Raw genomic sequence first — 14,863 nt, 5'->3', positions numbered from 1 at the left:
ATAATGGGTTTGGATGCTTGGGGTGTGAAGGTTGAAAGGAACTGGTTTGATTGATTTAAATTGGAAAGAGTAAAGAGTTAGTTGGTGAAGAGAAATGATAAATGTGAAGGGAAGGAAGGAAAAAGGAAAAAGGTAAGAGCTGGCAGACTCTGAATAGTAGAGGTTTACAGAATAGAATAAGAAATAGTACCATGATGTCATGGGTGTACCTGTGAGGCAAAAAAGAATAAGAAATATACTTTAAAATTATTGTTTGATGCTATAAATGGGAATGTTTTTCAAGCTTCTTAAGACATATCAGTTAAGATTTAGACTGTTTTACAGTGTACTGAAGGTATTTTTCATTTGCAAGAGAATGATATAGGTTACCTCAACATAATGAAATAAAAGAACCCTATCTATAACTTCTTTCAAAAAGAAAAACAAAAATATAAAGAAAAGATCTTAGTAAACATAAATACAATATTGTCAAAATGACAAGAAAATACATCAGGACTCAGTGCTTTGAAATTTATAACAAATATTTTTTTCTCAAAGTCTTTGCAGTCCTTACTCTTACAACAACAACAACAACAATAATCCCTGGATGTTACAGATCAAACAAGCAATGGACGACTCTGCAGGGTGGAAAGAAGGAGGGAGGATGCCCCGAGGTCTCGGGGCTTGAGGGAGACACAGCAGCGAGTCCCCTAAGTGTTCTCACTGCGCCACATCCAGGCACTGCAGGTCCTTTGAAACTGCCTGAAACTACGGACCTGAAACTGCCGAAATGCACAGACCAAATGAAGCTCCAAGGAAAGTCTATTCTCCCTAGCAAAAGGACCAGAGCAGAGTGGCCTAGCAACAGAACATCTGTTTGTCAACACTTGTCCTATTCTAGCCAAACACTAACAGAAAAGCCGTATTATAGTTTTACAAGATGTCACCATTGGAGGAAACTAGCCAAAGGTACTCAGGATTGTTCTATGTTATTCCGTAGAACTGCATGTGAGTCCACAATTATTTCCATATAAAATTTTAATTAAAGTATATTCTACATATATCTTTTTAAATTAGTGTTTTTGTTTTCTTTGGAAAATTAACCCAAAGTAGAATTGCTCAGTTGTATGGTGGTACTATTTTTAATTTTTTAAAGATTTTATTTATTTATTTTTAGTGAAAGGAGAAGGGAAAGAGAAAGAGAAAGAGTGTGGTTTCAATGTGTGGTTGCCTCTCATACCCCGCTTGCTAGGTACCTGGCCTGCAATCCAGGCACATGCCCTGACTGGGAATCAAACTAGCAACCCTTTGGTTCACAGGCCTGCACTCAATCCACCGAGCTATACCAGCCAAGGCCCATTTTTAATTTTTATAAAGAAAAGCCATACTATAATTTCATAAAGGCTGTATCACTTTACAATCCCAAGAGTAGTCCTGGCTGGTGTGGCTCAGTGGATTATGTGTTGGCCTGTGAAACAGGAGGTCACCAGTTCAATTCCCAACAGTGCACAAGAGTTCCTTTTTCTCTACAGCTTAACCAACACTTGCTATTTGTCAACTTTTTCATAATAGACATTATAACAAATGTGAGGTGATAACTTATTATGGTTTTGTTTTTTGTTTCCCTGATTATTAGTGATGTTGAGCATCTTTTCATGTGCCTGTTGGCTAATTGCATATCTAAATACCCTAATGGTCACTGCAATAATATTGGCAATAGCCAAGATATGGAAACAGCCTAAGTGTCCATCTACTGATAAATGAATAAAGAAAATGTGATATATGTGTGTGTACGCACACACACATATAATGGAATATGACTCAGCAAGCAAGAAGAAGGGAACCTTGCCATTTGCAACAACATGGATGGCTGAAATAAGTCAGAGAAAGATAAATGCTGTATTATTTCATTTATGTGTATAACCAGAAAACAAATAACAAAGAAAACAAAACATAAATAGACTCAGATACAAAGAAAAAACTAACTGATGTTTTCTAGAGGGGTGGAGATGGGATGATGAGTGAAAAAGAAAAAGGGTGAAGAGAACAAGAGATAAATTTTCAGTTATAAAATAAATAAGCCATAGTCATTTCATGTACAGCACAGGGAACAGAGTCAATAATATAGTAACTTTGGTGACAGATGATTACTAGACTTGTGATGATCATATTTTAAGTTATGTATAGGTAGAATTACTGTTTTACACCTAAAACTAATATAGTATATCAACTATATCTTAGTAAAAATATACATTTTAATATATTTTCTGTTTCAAGTTCAATGCTATCTGCAGATTAACACATTATACCGAAGTGTCTTTTGTATTTGAAAAAACACCTAAGTTTTAGGATAAAATTTTAGAGTGCTTATAGAAGCTCTACTATCTACCAATAGCTCAAGGAGGGCCCTTTTCACACAGAGCCAAATTGCTTCTGAAATTCTACAAAATACAGGGTGTGGCAAAAGTAACTTTACAGTTGTGAGTATGCAAAACACAGAGCTTATTTCATTTTATTATCTATTAATGATTGTATTACTTTGCATATGAACAACTCTAAACCTACTTTTGCTCCATGTTGTATTTGTTCATTCAATGAACTTTTTATGAGTTTATATTATATGTGAGGCTTCAGGAGTATAGGGGTATGGTGGCTCTGATTTATTAAGCACTCAGATCCTTGTAGTGATTACACACCTACACCAAAACTATATTGTGCAGTGACTAATACAAGTGCATGTGAGGAAAACAAACCATGAGAACACAGTACAGGGAAGAAATAGTGTAAACAGCAGCCAGTTGTGCATATAGGTTGTTGACTCTGCTCTCACCAACAAATACATACAGGGACAACAGTTTACTCTATGGTTTTTGCACAGTTCTTCTGCTACATTTATGCCACACTCGAGGTACCTATTCAACAGGACTATCTTGGTGCCTTGTAGCATTTCTAAATGATGCAGATATCACTGATGGCACACATTACAGTTTAGAGCCATGTTCCTCTTCCATCTTACAAATACTTTCTTTCAAATGGTGTTTGGAAGTCTTTAAATGAACACCTATTAACAGGTTTTTTTAAAGATATAGGAGTAATTTGAAAGACACTAACACTGAATATAATTATCAGAAAAACTAAGGTATACTTTTCAGACAAATGAAATACCTATAAGCTTAAGATCTGAAAAGTATGAAAGCCATGGATATTAAAATAAAAAATTACAATTTAGAAAACCAATAATAAAAGCATTATTCTCACTTTCACTGCATTTAGATATTTTCATTTTTTATCAACTTTATGCAGGTATTGTAATCAAGCAAACTTTCCTCACTTTATTAACCTTTGGATATTTTATATACTTTGTCCACATTACCCTATTTTTTCTCTACTCATTTTTATTGTTATATTAGATATGGTGGATAAGGTTTTGTGAAGTATCTAGATTTTCTGTTTTCCCTTGGAGTTTTGATTTTAATTCTGAGCATCATTATTGTGGCCCACAGCTGGTGAGGGTTTTAGCTTTCTGTGGTGAAACCCATGCTCTGAAGGATGGTTTAGCTTTCCATTGAAGTCAAACACCTTCTGGGTCTCAGGTGACTCCCTCAAGTATTCAGTGAGGTCTCTAACTCTAGCTCATTGGAATCCTAATAACTCCCAACCCTGTTTGAGCTCTGAAAGTTTTTGAGATTGTATTTCCCCATTAGTTGCTGTTTGTCCTTACAGGTTATACTTATATGTAGCCATCAGTAGGCATCCCTCTTCATGTGTGAATTTTCCCTGAGTAGCTCTGTTTTATCCAGTACACCTCCCTGAGAATTTCGGCTTCCTCAGCCTCCCCTAACCCCTATGTCGGTTTCCTCATCCCACCGAAACTCATAGGGTCTGCTTGAGTTTCCCCTGGCTGTGTGGTATTCCAGAGAGCACCCCCAGCCCCACATCCTATGCAAACATAAGGTACATATGATTTGTTTCTTTTTTTCATGAGGAATACATTCTTACAATTTCTATTTTCCAGTGTTTGAAATAGTTATGTCATATATTTTGTCAGTTTTCAAGTGCTTTTAGGCAAGGATGTCTAACCCTACACAAGCACCTCTGTCATAGTCAGAGGTAAGGGTTTCTGGATTCATCTTGAAGGGAGAGCTAACACGATGTGCTCGGGGATTGGAGAAATAAAGAGGGGTGACTGCAAGACATTTACCTTATTTATTTAGAATGACAAGGGTACCATGAAGGCAGTAGGAACTGCTGTGGGAAGAGCAGGTTGTTTGTATGTTTGCTTTTATTATGAGGATGGGTAAAAGGGCCCAGGAATAAACTTTCAGACATTTCAGTTTTAAGACATCTGTTAGACTCCTGGAGGTATTCTAAGTAGATAATTAGATATAATAAGTCTAAATTTCAGGGAAGTGAAGGGACCAAAATTCTGCCATCCTAAAAAGTTGCTTTTTGGGGAATATTGATTTTAAGCTCTTCATTAAGAAACATAAGACACAAAAAGAACTTTTGACCCTCCTCCCATTCTAGCCCAAGAGATTCACATAGGGAAATCTGCCTCAGGAAGGAGATTTTAGGATGTAGCCTTAACCTATTGGAATTAAGAACAGTAATAAACAAAAGGGTAAACAAGAGGGCTCAGGCAGGTGCCTGTCAATCGAATACCCAGTGCCCCACTTTTTCTGAGTGGCTAGCAAGGATGTTCCTGCAAACCATGCTCCTTGCTTCCTTAACTGCCCATAAACTCTCCATTCTCATGTCTGAAATCTAATATTCCACGGCCCCACCTTTTTTCCTTTGTCCAAAAGTGTCCTATATGCCCAATGTTGCCTTACTTTTGAGGGGAATTTTCATGGCTTCATCATGTCTGTGTAGATTTCACATGTGCATGTATTAAACTTTTTGATTTTCTCTTGTCATTCTGTATCTGTTAATTGGTTATTAGCCCAGCCAGAAGAATTTAGAAGTTGGAACGAAAAAGTATCAATATTTTTAGTCCCAACAAAAGAGATGCAGGATATTTAGTTAATTAAGGAGTTCTCAGTGTGTAGAAGATTTAAAAAAGTCTTGAAACAAACATCTCTTTCTATACGGAAAAAGAGATGACAAGTGGACCTCAGGCCTTACTTAGTTCCTCTTTAATAAAAAGTGAATTCTTTTTTTTATATATTTTATTTATTTATCTTTAGAGGGGAAGAGAAGGAGAGAGGGAGAGAAATATCAGTGTGTGGTTGTCTCTCGTGCATCCCCTGCTGGGAACTGGCCTGCAACCCAGGCATGTGCCCTGACTGGTAATCAAACCGTAACTGTGTGGTTCACAGGCCCGTGCTCAATCCACTGAGCTACACCAGCCAGGGCAAAAAAAAAGTGAATTCTTAATTGAGTCCTTTTTAATGAAAGGGTTCTTTTTCCCTTCTATTTAGATAGGACAAATCACTAGAACTTTTTTCTTTTCCTTTGAACTTGGTGTTCAGAGGAACGCAAAGTGCACAGATATGGGGAGAAAGAAAAGATTGAAAAGACTTAAACAGATGTTATTGAGAAAGTCAGTTCAGATGTGTTATTCCTCTACTGTTGCTGGTAGAGATAGGATTCTTCCATGGAATCATAAGAAAAGCATTTTGGAGATTAATGCATAGGAGGAAGTGAGCAATAGTGGCAAGATTAATTGGAGTCAAGACAAGGACTGCTCTGCTGTGCCCAAAGTCTCATCCATGACCAGGTGGCTCAGATCCATCTTATTGAAGAAGTCCAGCCTCTGGGGCCCCAGATCTGCCCATCAGGCCCTGAAGGGCCAGGCCCAAGAGAGGGAGGACTTCTCTGTGCCCCACCTCCCTATCTGCCCATGGGCCACCTTGGCCAGGACCAGTACTACACTTGGGGCCATATGTCAGCCTATGTGGCTGCCAGACTCAACTTGCATGGCTGCAATGGAGAAAGAGCACACAAACGAACAAGTCCCAGGCCTTTGTTCAGCCTTGATAATATCTCCTTGGGTTTGGGAAGGGGTGAGCTTCCTCTCAAACTAACCAAACTTCTTAATTCTTTGTGGGCTTGTGTTGAGCCTTCTCCTATCCAATCCTTTTCCTGCATCTTCTGGGGTTTCATGCCCTTACCTATCCAATTCTTTTCCAAGATTATCCAGGCTAGACTTTTCCTCTCTATGTTGCCATTCTGGCTCCTACTATACACGCCTCAGCACAAGAATTTCCCCTTCTCTGGTTCTCTCTCCCTCTGGTAATCCAGGAGAAGGGCCTGTTATTTCCTAGGAAGATTAGCAAGCCATTCTTTTCTCCCTACTTGGGCTAGGGAGTGATGTTAATCCTATTGGTGGAGCAATGTGGATGTCCCCTAGAGTGTCTGGAAGCTGCAGTTTCAAAACTTAATCAGGCTTTGGGTTCCATTTACTCCCATTTACTGATTCCATTTACTCCCTTGCTTTGCTAATGACTAACTAACTTAATGATGTAACACTGCTATACTGGATTATAAACCCCTCAGTGGGGAAAGGGCATTTTCCTCTATTTTATTTGTCTTTTTTACATGCCAGTGCGTAATTTGTAAGTGCTAGCAGATAGGTGCTTATTCTAAGTGCTTTGGTATAACATATTTCATCACACAATAAGGACGCTTATTATGAGAGGCACCATTATTAGTGAACCACTAAGAAGAAAAACATTACAAGTACAGTTAACATCACATCAATTTCAAGTTAATTATAATTAACATTATAATTAATTTTGAGTTAATTATAATTAACATAATTAATTTGAAGTTAATTATAATGTGAATAAATTAAAAATGCATCTTAGCATTTATATACAATTATATATTGTTTAAACGTCTGGTCGCTCTATGCAGAAAGTGAAGGACAACATGGAAGAAGAGAAATATAAAAGGCCACCTACACATATGTCTGAAACAGTTCATGCTACATAGAATGTGCTCAACAAAACTTAATATACTTCTTAAGTGAACAAATGAATGGTTTACCTTTCCATTTCCATTCAAAATAAGAACTTATAAGGAAAGACTTCCTGGAAAAGTCCCAGGTGAAACTAGCATAATGTTGAGTTCAGTAAAATGTGACTCTTGAAATACATCAATAAAAATAGAGTTATTCAATTTTAGTGCATTTGGCTTCATGTTGGTCTCAAGGTATTTCATACTGTGGATAAGTTTACTTTTAAGCCATAGAGAACAGTGATTTCTGTGTGGTTCTATGTCAAACTAATTTTAGCATTTTAGTAATTAAATCTGAAATTGCTTTCTTTTGTTTACTGAAGCAGTGGTGTTTACATTACAAGAATGTAAATCACTTTGGCAGTAATGAAGATGCTTCTATGGTATTCTGTAAGACCTATAGTATTGTCTGTGATTTTGTGAAAACAAAGGCCATTTAAATATTCTATGCATTTTATATATAATTAATTATAATTAAAATAAATAATGTATGGTTACAATATATAATTAATTTAATCATATATTAAATATGTAATCATTTATTTTTGATTTATATATAATTTTGGGGGAAATATATTTTTTGTATAATTCCTGTTAGGTAACAACTAAATATCAGTGTCCTACTGAAATTCATACTGAAGCTCTAACTCCCAATGTGACGATATTGAAGGCAGGGCCTTTGGAAGTAGGGCTAGTTTTAGATGAAATCATAGGAGGGAGATCTTAATGATGGGAATAGTGCCCTCATAAAAATAGGGAGTCCAATAGTATGGGAGCAGAGGTGATCAATTCAACTTTATAATTATTCCTGTAGAAGAAAAATATTCTCTAGTCTAGTGAGTCTTCTGAGACTCGATCAAAAGATATCATTCTCTTTCGGGTCATTTGGCACTTCAGAATTTTTGGACTAGAAGAGTATGATGTGTCCTTGTTTAAGCCACAGCTACATGTTTTCAAAAAGCCTAGCCAACACCTTAACTAATAGTTTTCAGTATTTTCCAAATAATCTGCAATGAATCAATATAAACAAATAAAAATTTTAAAAAGAAATCGTACATATAGATATACACAGATCTGATTGAACTGGCGTTTACTGCGAAAAGCTAGTCTTTTAGGTACTTGGGTGACTAAAAATTTTATAAGACTTATCGCTATAAAATGTTATTCTATATGTAAATAGCATGCACAGTATTTTGACCTTAAATGAATGGTTGCCTCATCTAATCACATATCATATAACTGGGGGAAAAGTAAATGGCATCCTTATTGAATTATCAAAAGTATCCCTCCAAAATTAGAAGAAAAAAGATATAGAGATAGCACTATTTCTCTGAGAGAAATCCTCAATTTTATCATCTTTTTGAATAGATGTAGATTTGAATTTCCCCTCATGTGTTCAAGTAAGCATAATAATACAACCAAATTCATAAAGTGGGATGAGGATTTAAAAATAATTTATCACTGTAACTGGCAAACAGTTGGAGCTCTGTAAGAGAAAGGTTTTCATTGTGATAATGCCAACTCAGAAATGGATACTAAGGTTAAATGACACAATAGTGTATGTATACTTGGGTTCCTCTCAAGGGGCTTCAAGGATATATAGTTAATAAGGAGTAATTGAAAAGGACTAGATGGTAGTTTATAAATTTTCACTTGTTCATCTAGTCAGTAACTCAAAGTTGGAGAAGTGCCTTGGAATAAAGATACAATGAAAATACATATTTTAAAATATCAAAGTCATGTCAAATTACACTTAACATGTGTATTTAAAGTTTATCATGCTGTGACATTTTTATTCACACATTTAACTAATACCCTATAATAAAGCTGTGAGGCAAAGTGTTATAGAGTACTTGGATTCAATAAAGAAAATTTATTTTATTTCCTGTGTCATTATCAAGAGACTTATTAATAACAAATCATTGATAGACTTAAATGTAACAGCTGTCTAAGTGTTCTGACACACAAAAAAATACCTTTCAGAGTAAGAATATACAGAAGATTTTGTTTCAGAGTTCTTCCATGCTACTTCCTGGAAATTTCTATAATGTGCTTTATAAATGAGGGAGGCAGGAAAGGGGGGATAAAGTAGAATGTGTAAGTAAATCCTACAGGGGTAAATCTAACTGTTTTAAATTATACATTGTCTGTATTCTTAAACGTTTAGGAAACTATGCATGTAGTATAACAATTTATGCTATTTGGACTTCCGCCAAGATGGAGGCATAGGTGAAAACACTGTGCCTTCTCCCACAATCAAGTTTGAATACAACAAAGGTTTGGAGAACTAGGACACACCCAAAGACCAGAAAACGGAATTATACGGAAGTCCGACAACTACGAACCGTTCAGCGGGGATGGTAAGAGGGGCGGAGCCAGCAGCGGAGCTGGGTCGGGCAGGACAGATCCCCTGACCTGGGCACGCAGGCAGCCTGGAACCAGTCAGGGTGTGGGGCAGACTGACCGCGGTCGCACATTCGCGCACAGTGAGACGGACCACGCAGGCCCCAGGGGGCAAACCCAGTGGTGGAGGGCTGACGGCGGTGGCACACTCGCATGCAGTGGAACGCAACGCATGGGCTCGGTGACGGTGGTGGCTGCGGCGCTGGTGGCAGGCGGCAGAGGGAAGCCATTGTCCCTCTTTGACCGCGCCCCCACATACAACGTCACAACCCAGCGACTGAGTTGCTCTGCTCTAGTGAACACTTTAGGGCTCAGATCCTGCTACAGAACAGGCACGAAAAGCCCAAAACATGGTGCAAGAAGAACTCAAAGTCCCAGAGCCAGTAACTCTAAGCGACCAAGAAATTGCCAGCCTCTCAGAAGCACAATTCAAGACATTATTTATCAGGATGCTCACAGAACTGATAGATTATAGTCACAAATTAGAGGAACGTATGAAGGCTAAACTAATTGAAATGAAGGGAGATGCACAGGAAACCAATAGTGATGGAAAGGAAACTGGGACTCAAATCAATGGAATGGACCAGAAGGAAGAACAAAACATCCCACCAGAAAGGAATGAAGAAATGAGAATTCAAAAAAATGAGGAGAGGCTTAGGAACCTCCAGGACATCTTTAAACGTTCCAACATCCGGATTATAGGGGTACCAGAAGGGGGAAAGAAACAGCCACGAGTGGAAAACTTATTTGAACAAATAATAAAGGAGAACTTCCCCAGTCTGGCAAAGGAAATAGACTTCCAGGAAATCCAGGAAGCTCAGAGAGTCCCAAAGAAGTTGGACCCAAGAAGGAACACACCAAGGCACATCATAATTACATTAGCCAAGACTAAAATGAAGGAGAGAATCCTAGAAGCAGCAAGGGATAAGGGGACAGTCACCTACAAAGGAGTACCCATCAGACTGTCAGCGGATTTCTCAAAAGAGACCTTACAGGCAAGAAGGGGCTGGAAAGAAGTATACCAAGTCATGAAATCCAAAGACCTACAGCCAAGATTACTTTATCCAGCAAAACTTTCATTTAGAATGGAAGGACAGATAAAGTGCTTCTCAGATAAGGTCAAGTTCAAGGAGTTCATCATCACCAAGCCCTTATTATATGAAATGCTAAAGGGACTTATCTAAGAAAAAGAAGATGAAAAATATGAACGGTGAAAGGACAGCAAACACACAGTTATTAACAACCACACCTAAAACAAAAGCAAACCAAGAGGACAGCTAGATCAGGAGTGGAACCATAGAAATGAAGAACACATGGAGGGTTAGAAACAGGGGGGGTGGGAGGGGGAGAAGGGGAGAGAAGGCACAGAAAATAGCATAGATGGTAGGTAGAAAATAGATAGGGGGGAGGGCGAGAATAGTGGGGGAAATATAGAATCTAAAGAACTTGAGACAAGTGGTTATAAACTGGGGGGGGAATAGTGGGGGAGGGAGGGTGCGGGTGGAGGGGAATGAAGGGGGGGAATAGAACAACTGTAATGGTATAATCAATAAAATATATAAAAAACAATTTATGCTATTTAAAGCCACAGATTTGCCTCAGAATGCCCATTTTTTATTTTCAAGTAAGCATGACTTTGATGTCTTCTGCTGTTAATTGCCCATCCTTATTTTCCCCTAATTTTCATTACCAGTGTTCCCATTAGAATGTTACCTCCCTAACAGAAGAAGCTACGTCTGTTTTGTTAGTCCTCAATGTGTAGCCAACTGCTTCGCAATAAGAATGACCGATTATTCCTCACACATACAGAAAAGTTGAATAAATACATAATATTTAATGAAACAATAGAATCAGAAACATTAGAAAAGGGAAGAAACTTAAAGACAATCTACTTTATCCATCTCAGTTTGTAAATAAGAAAACTAAAGCCAAGGGAAGGCAGATACAATGCTTAAGATCATGTAGCCAATCTATTATTGATTATAGATAGATGATGGATAGATAGATAGAGTATTGGTAATTTTAATATTTTAAGCATTGATTATCCTAATATCCATTCTCTATTTTTGGGGGGTGGGTAATGGAACATTACACAGTGAGTATTTCAAATCACTCTTTCCTTTGATGATAAAGAGTAGTTTCCCTAATTAGAATGGGTTGCTGGTAAAATAAATGAGGGTAAGGTAGAGAGTAACTTTTCTTGTCACCATACATATACTCCTAAAGCATGCAATGAATAATACTTTAAAATTAACTCAGTGAATACTGATAGCACTTTCACAAATTCTAGTTTCAGCTAAAAAAATAAAGGCAAGAAAATCTCATATCCTGACGCATGCACTGAGCAGCAGTGCACACATAGTTATGGGTGATTAAGACAAATTCACACGAACTACCGAGTCCTGTGGAGGAAAAAGACAGGACACTCTCTCTAGGGGAGAATGCCCCTACCTCTTGCCTTGACAGGCTTTTATTGTTTTTTTTTTTTCTGCAGGCATTCAGGTACAAGCTTATTAATCATGGATAGACAGTAAACAGCAGATAGTATACAAAAAACCATTAGGGCTTGTCCTTAAATCAAGGTCTATCAACTAAAGGGCTATAAAACTATGGGAAAATAGAAACATTTGACTAAAAGCATTCTTAGCAGAGCAGATCTCACAGGTTAGTTAAGAATTCTTTGTCTTGCCAGATTACCCGGACCCTGAATTAGCTGATGAAAGGTTGCACCATTTTTCTGTCACAGGTATTCAGGCTCAAATGGATTAGAGCCAGGAAGCGCTTCTCCCAGAGGACATGGGGACTGGACTATGTTATAGTAGTGGGGGGGGAGGGGGTGAGGGCCTATCACTTCCTCATTGTCACAGCCCCCCCCCAGTCCTGCCATGATGGCCTCCCAAGTGATCGAGTCTGGCTTAGGTTGCCCCCCCAGGGGGATCTTACCCGTCACTGACTTCCAATCTTGCTTTGGAGGCAAGGGGATGAAGCAGGGGCAGCATCTGCTGTCAGAGACAAGCCTTGTCTCCTTAGAGGCTCAAATTCCAGAGGTCATACATTCAGCCTTAAAAGGTTGCAATTCCTGAAACCAGGCAGAGCAGTTCCCAACAATATCCAAATTTTTTTTTGAATTTTGTACTAGGACTCAGTTCAAGCTGAAATTTCCTACTAAATAAATGAATAACTGTTATATTAGCATAACTTTAGAATAATTAACAAGTATAGGCAATACTACTGGCTGTTTTTCAGTGTCTATTCTCTTTATCCACCTTCAGAAGATCGTCCTAATGACTGCATTTCACACTCTCCCCTGCAGTTTGTCATGGTCTTGTGACTGTGTGCATAACTATGAGCTGTAAAAAGAGGTGGTATGTATAGCTTTTGACATAGCATTGCATTGCGCTGTCTCCTCTGGTCACAAGGGTAGAACACAGACCTGGAAGTACTTTATCTTGGATCAGGAAATGACGTACAGATGGCAGATTTATAAGCTATCTTGGATCTTGTGCAACATCCTAGATCTTAGCCAAAATAGCCTTAGATGCATATGAAAAATAGGCAAACATCAATCTTATTTTAGCCACTGAATGTCCAGGTTTCATTACTATGTAGATAACTATATATAGCCTATATACTAACTTACTTTAAGCAAGAAATCAAGAGAGACAGAAGGGATACAACTTTAACTTAAGCAGTAGATCAGAATTCAGCCATAGAACCCAAGAGTAACAGGTGGCAAATAGAAGATGAAGAATTTGATAGGGGAATCCATTGAAAACTTCATTGAGAAATGCAGACTAGGAGTCACACACTGCTTATGAACACAAATTACCCAGTGTGAGTGGTTACAAATAGGAAAAAAGGAACTGTAGGAGGTTTGCTCCTTTTCAGGTTAGCCCAGAGAAATTATGGTGGAAATAAGGTTAACAAGTAGTAATAAGAAAGAACATCTTCTTAGATAGGGAGATAAGCACATAGATGAGAAGCAGCAGGGCTAAATGAACAAGATAGAGTGAGCAGAATTGATATATATGTAAATATGAGGAATTCTTTACAAATCCACTCATTCAGAAACATTTATTAAAAGAGCTTTTTAAAGGGTTGATTAAGTAGTAGCGCCTCTGCTCATATTATCTTGGCTGAATTAAATAATATGTCTGAACCTCAGCTTTATCACCTGAAACAGAGTGGCTTTAAGAATGTGATAGAATCATGATGGGAAGTAAATGGCACATAAAAGGCTGTGATTATTCATGTTGATATTATTGTTTAAAAAATGAGGCAACTAATTCTCTGTAGGATCCTGCTTTAAAAAATAAGTACATATCTTTCAGGCAGAGAGCAAGATAGCATTTTTTTAATAGAAGAGAGAATATAGCTAAAGGTGAAGAGTCATGTAAGAACACAATTTATAAAGGAAGTTGTTAGAGATTTACTAAGCTTGGAACATAAAATATGAAATAATTGAACAGTTAAGTAGGGACAAATCCAAAAAAGATTTTATGGTCCTGTATGTTAAATAAGCATATTTTAAAGCAAATAGTGATGAAATACTACACAGTAAAAAGAAAAAACGAACTCTTATCCTTAATGAGAGCATGGATGGATCTGGACAGTATTATACTAAGTGAAACAAGCCAGGAGGTGAAAGACAAATACCATATGATCTCACCTATAAGTGGAACTTAATAAACAACACAAACAAATGATCAAAATAGAACCAGGGGCATGGAAGCAAGGAACAGGGACCAGACTGACCAAGGGGCCAAGCATGGAAGACTGACAGGGACCAGAGGGAAGAGAGGAGGAAGGGGGATAGGGGAGGAAAGAAAGGGAAGGGCCTAGTTAAAGATCAAGTATAAATGACCCATGGACATGGACAACAGGGTGGGGATTAACTGTGGGAGTGAGGGAGCGGAGGGAAATTGGGACAACTGTAATAGAACAATAAAAAAATTTTAAATAATTTTTAAAAGTAAATAAATATATGATTTAAACAAGAAATTCAAGCTTCATTATGGCAGATGGAAGGGTAAAGAGAAAGGCCAACTCTAGGGAGCTGGGACAAAAGGATATGGTAAATGATTTGGCAAGAGAAAATTCATGTCTAAGCTAAGTCACTGGAAGCAGGTAATGGTTGAAGTGAAAAGGTTGGTTGAACTGAAATGGTTGAACTGAAGAAGTAATCTTAAAATTCGTATCACTGGATAAACAACCAGATGTGGAATCCTATGTTTATAACTTGAAAATTTGTGATTCTAGTAACTAAAAGTTAAAAACTGGATTTTTTTTTTGTTCCCTTGGTTTCCAGGTCTTTGGACATGGAATGAATTATACCCCTGCCTTTTCTGGGTCTCCATCTTGCAGATGGCAGATCATAGGACTTCTCTCTGCATCCACAATTCACGCATGTAAATAGGCCAGTTCTTCACTGTAGATGTCTTCATGCGTATCTCCTATTGACTCTTTTTTCTCTAGGAAACCCTGACTCGTGCACAAACTAAAAGGAAATTGTCTATCCATA

This window comes from Sturnira hondurensis, unplaced genomic scaffold, assembly GCF_014824575.4.
Source record: "Sturnira hondurensis isolate 20B ecotype Veracruz unplaced genomic scaffold, ASM1482457v3 Scaffold0000566, whole genome shotgun sequence".
Taxonomy (NCBI): Eukaryota; Metazoa; Chordata; class Mammalia; order Chiroptera; family Phyllostomidae; genus Sturnira; species Sturnira hondurensis.
Note: the sequence above shows the minus strand (reverse complement) of the source record.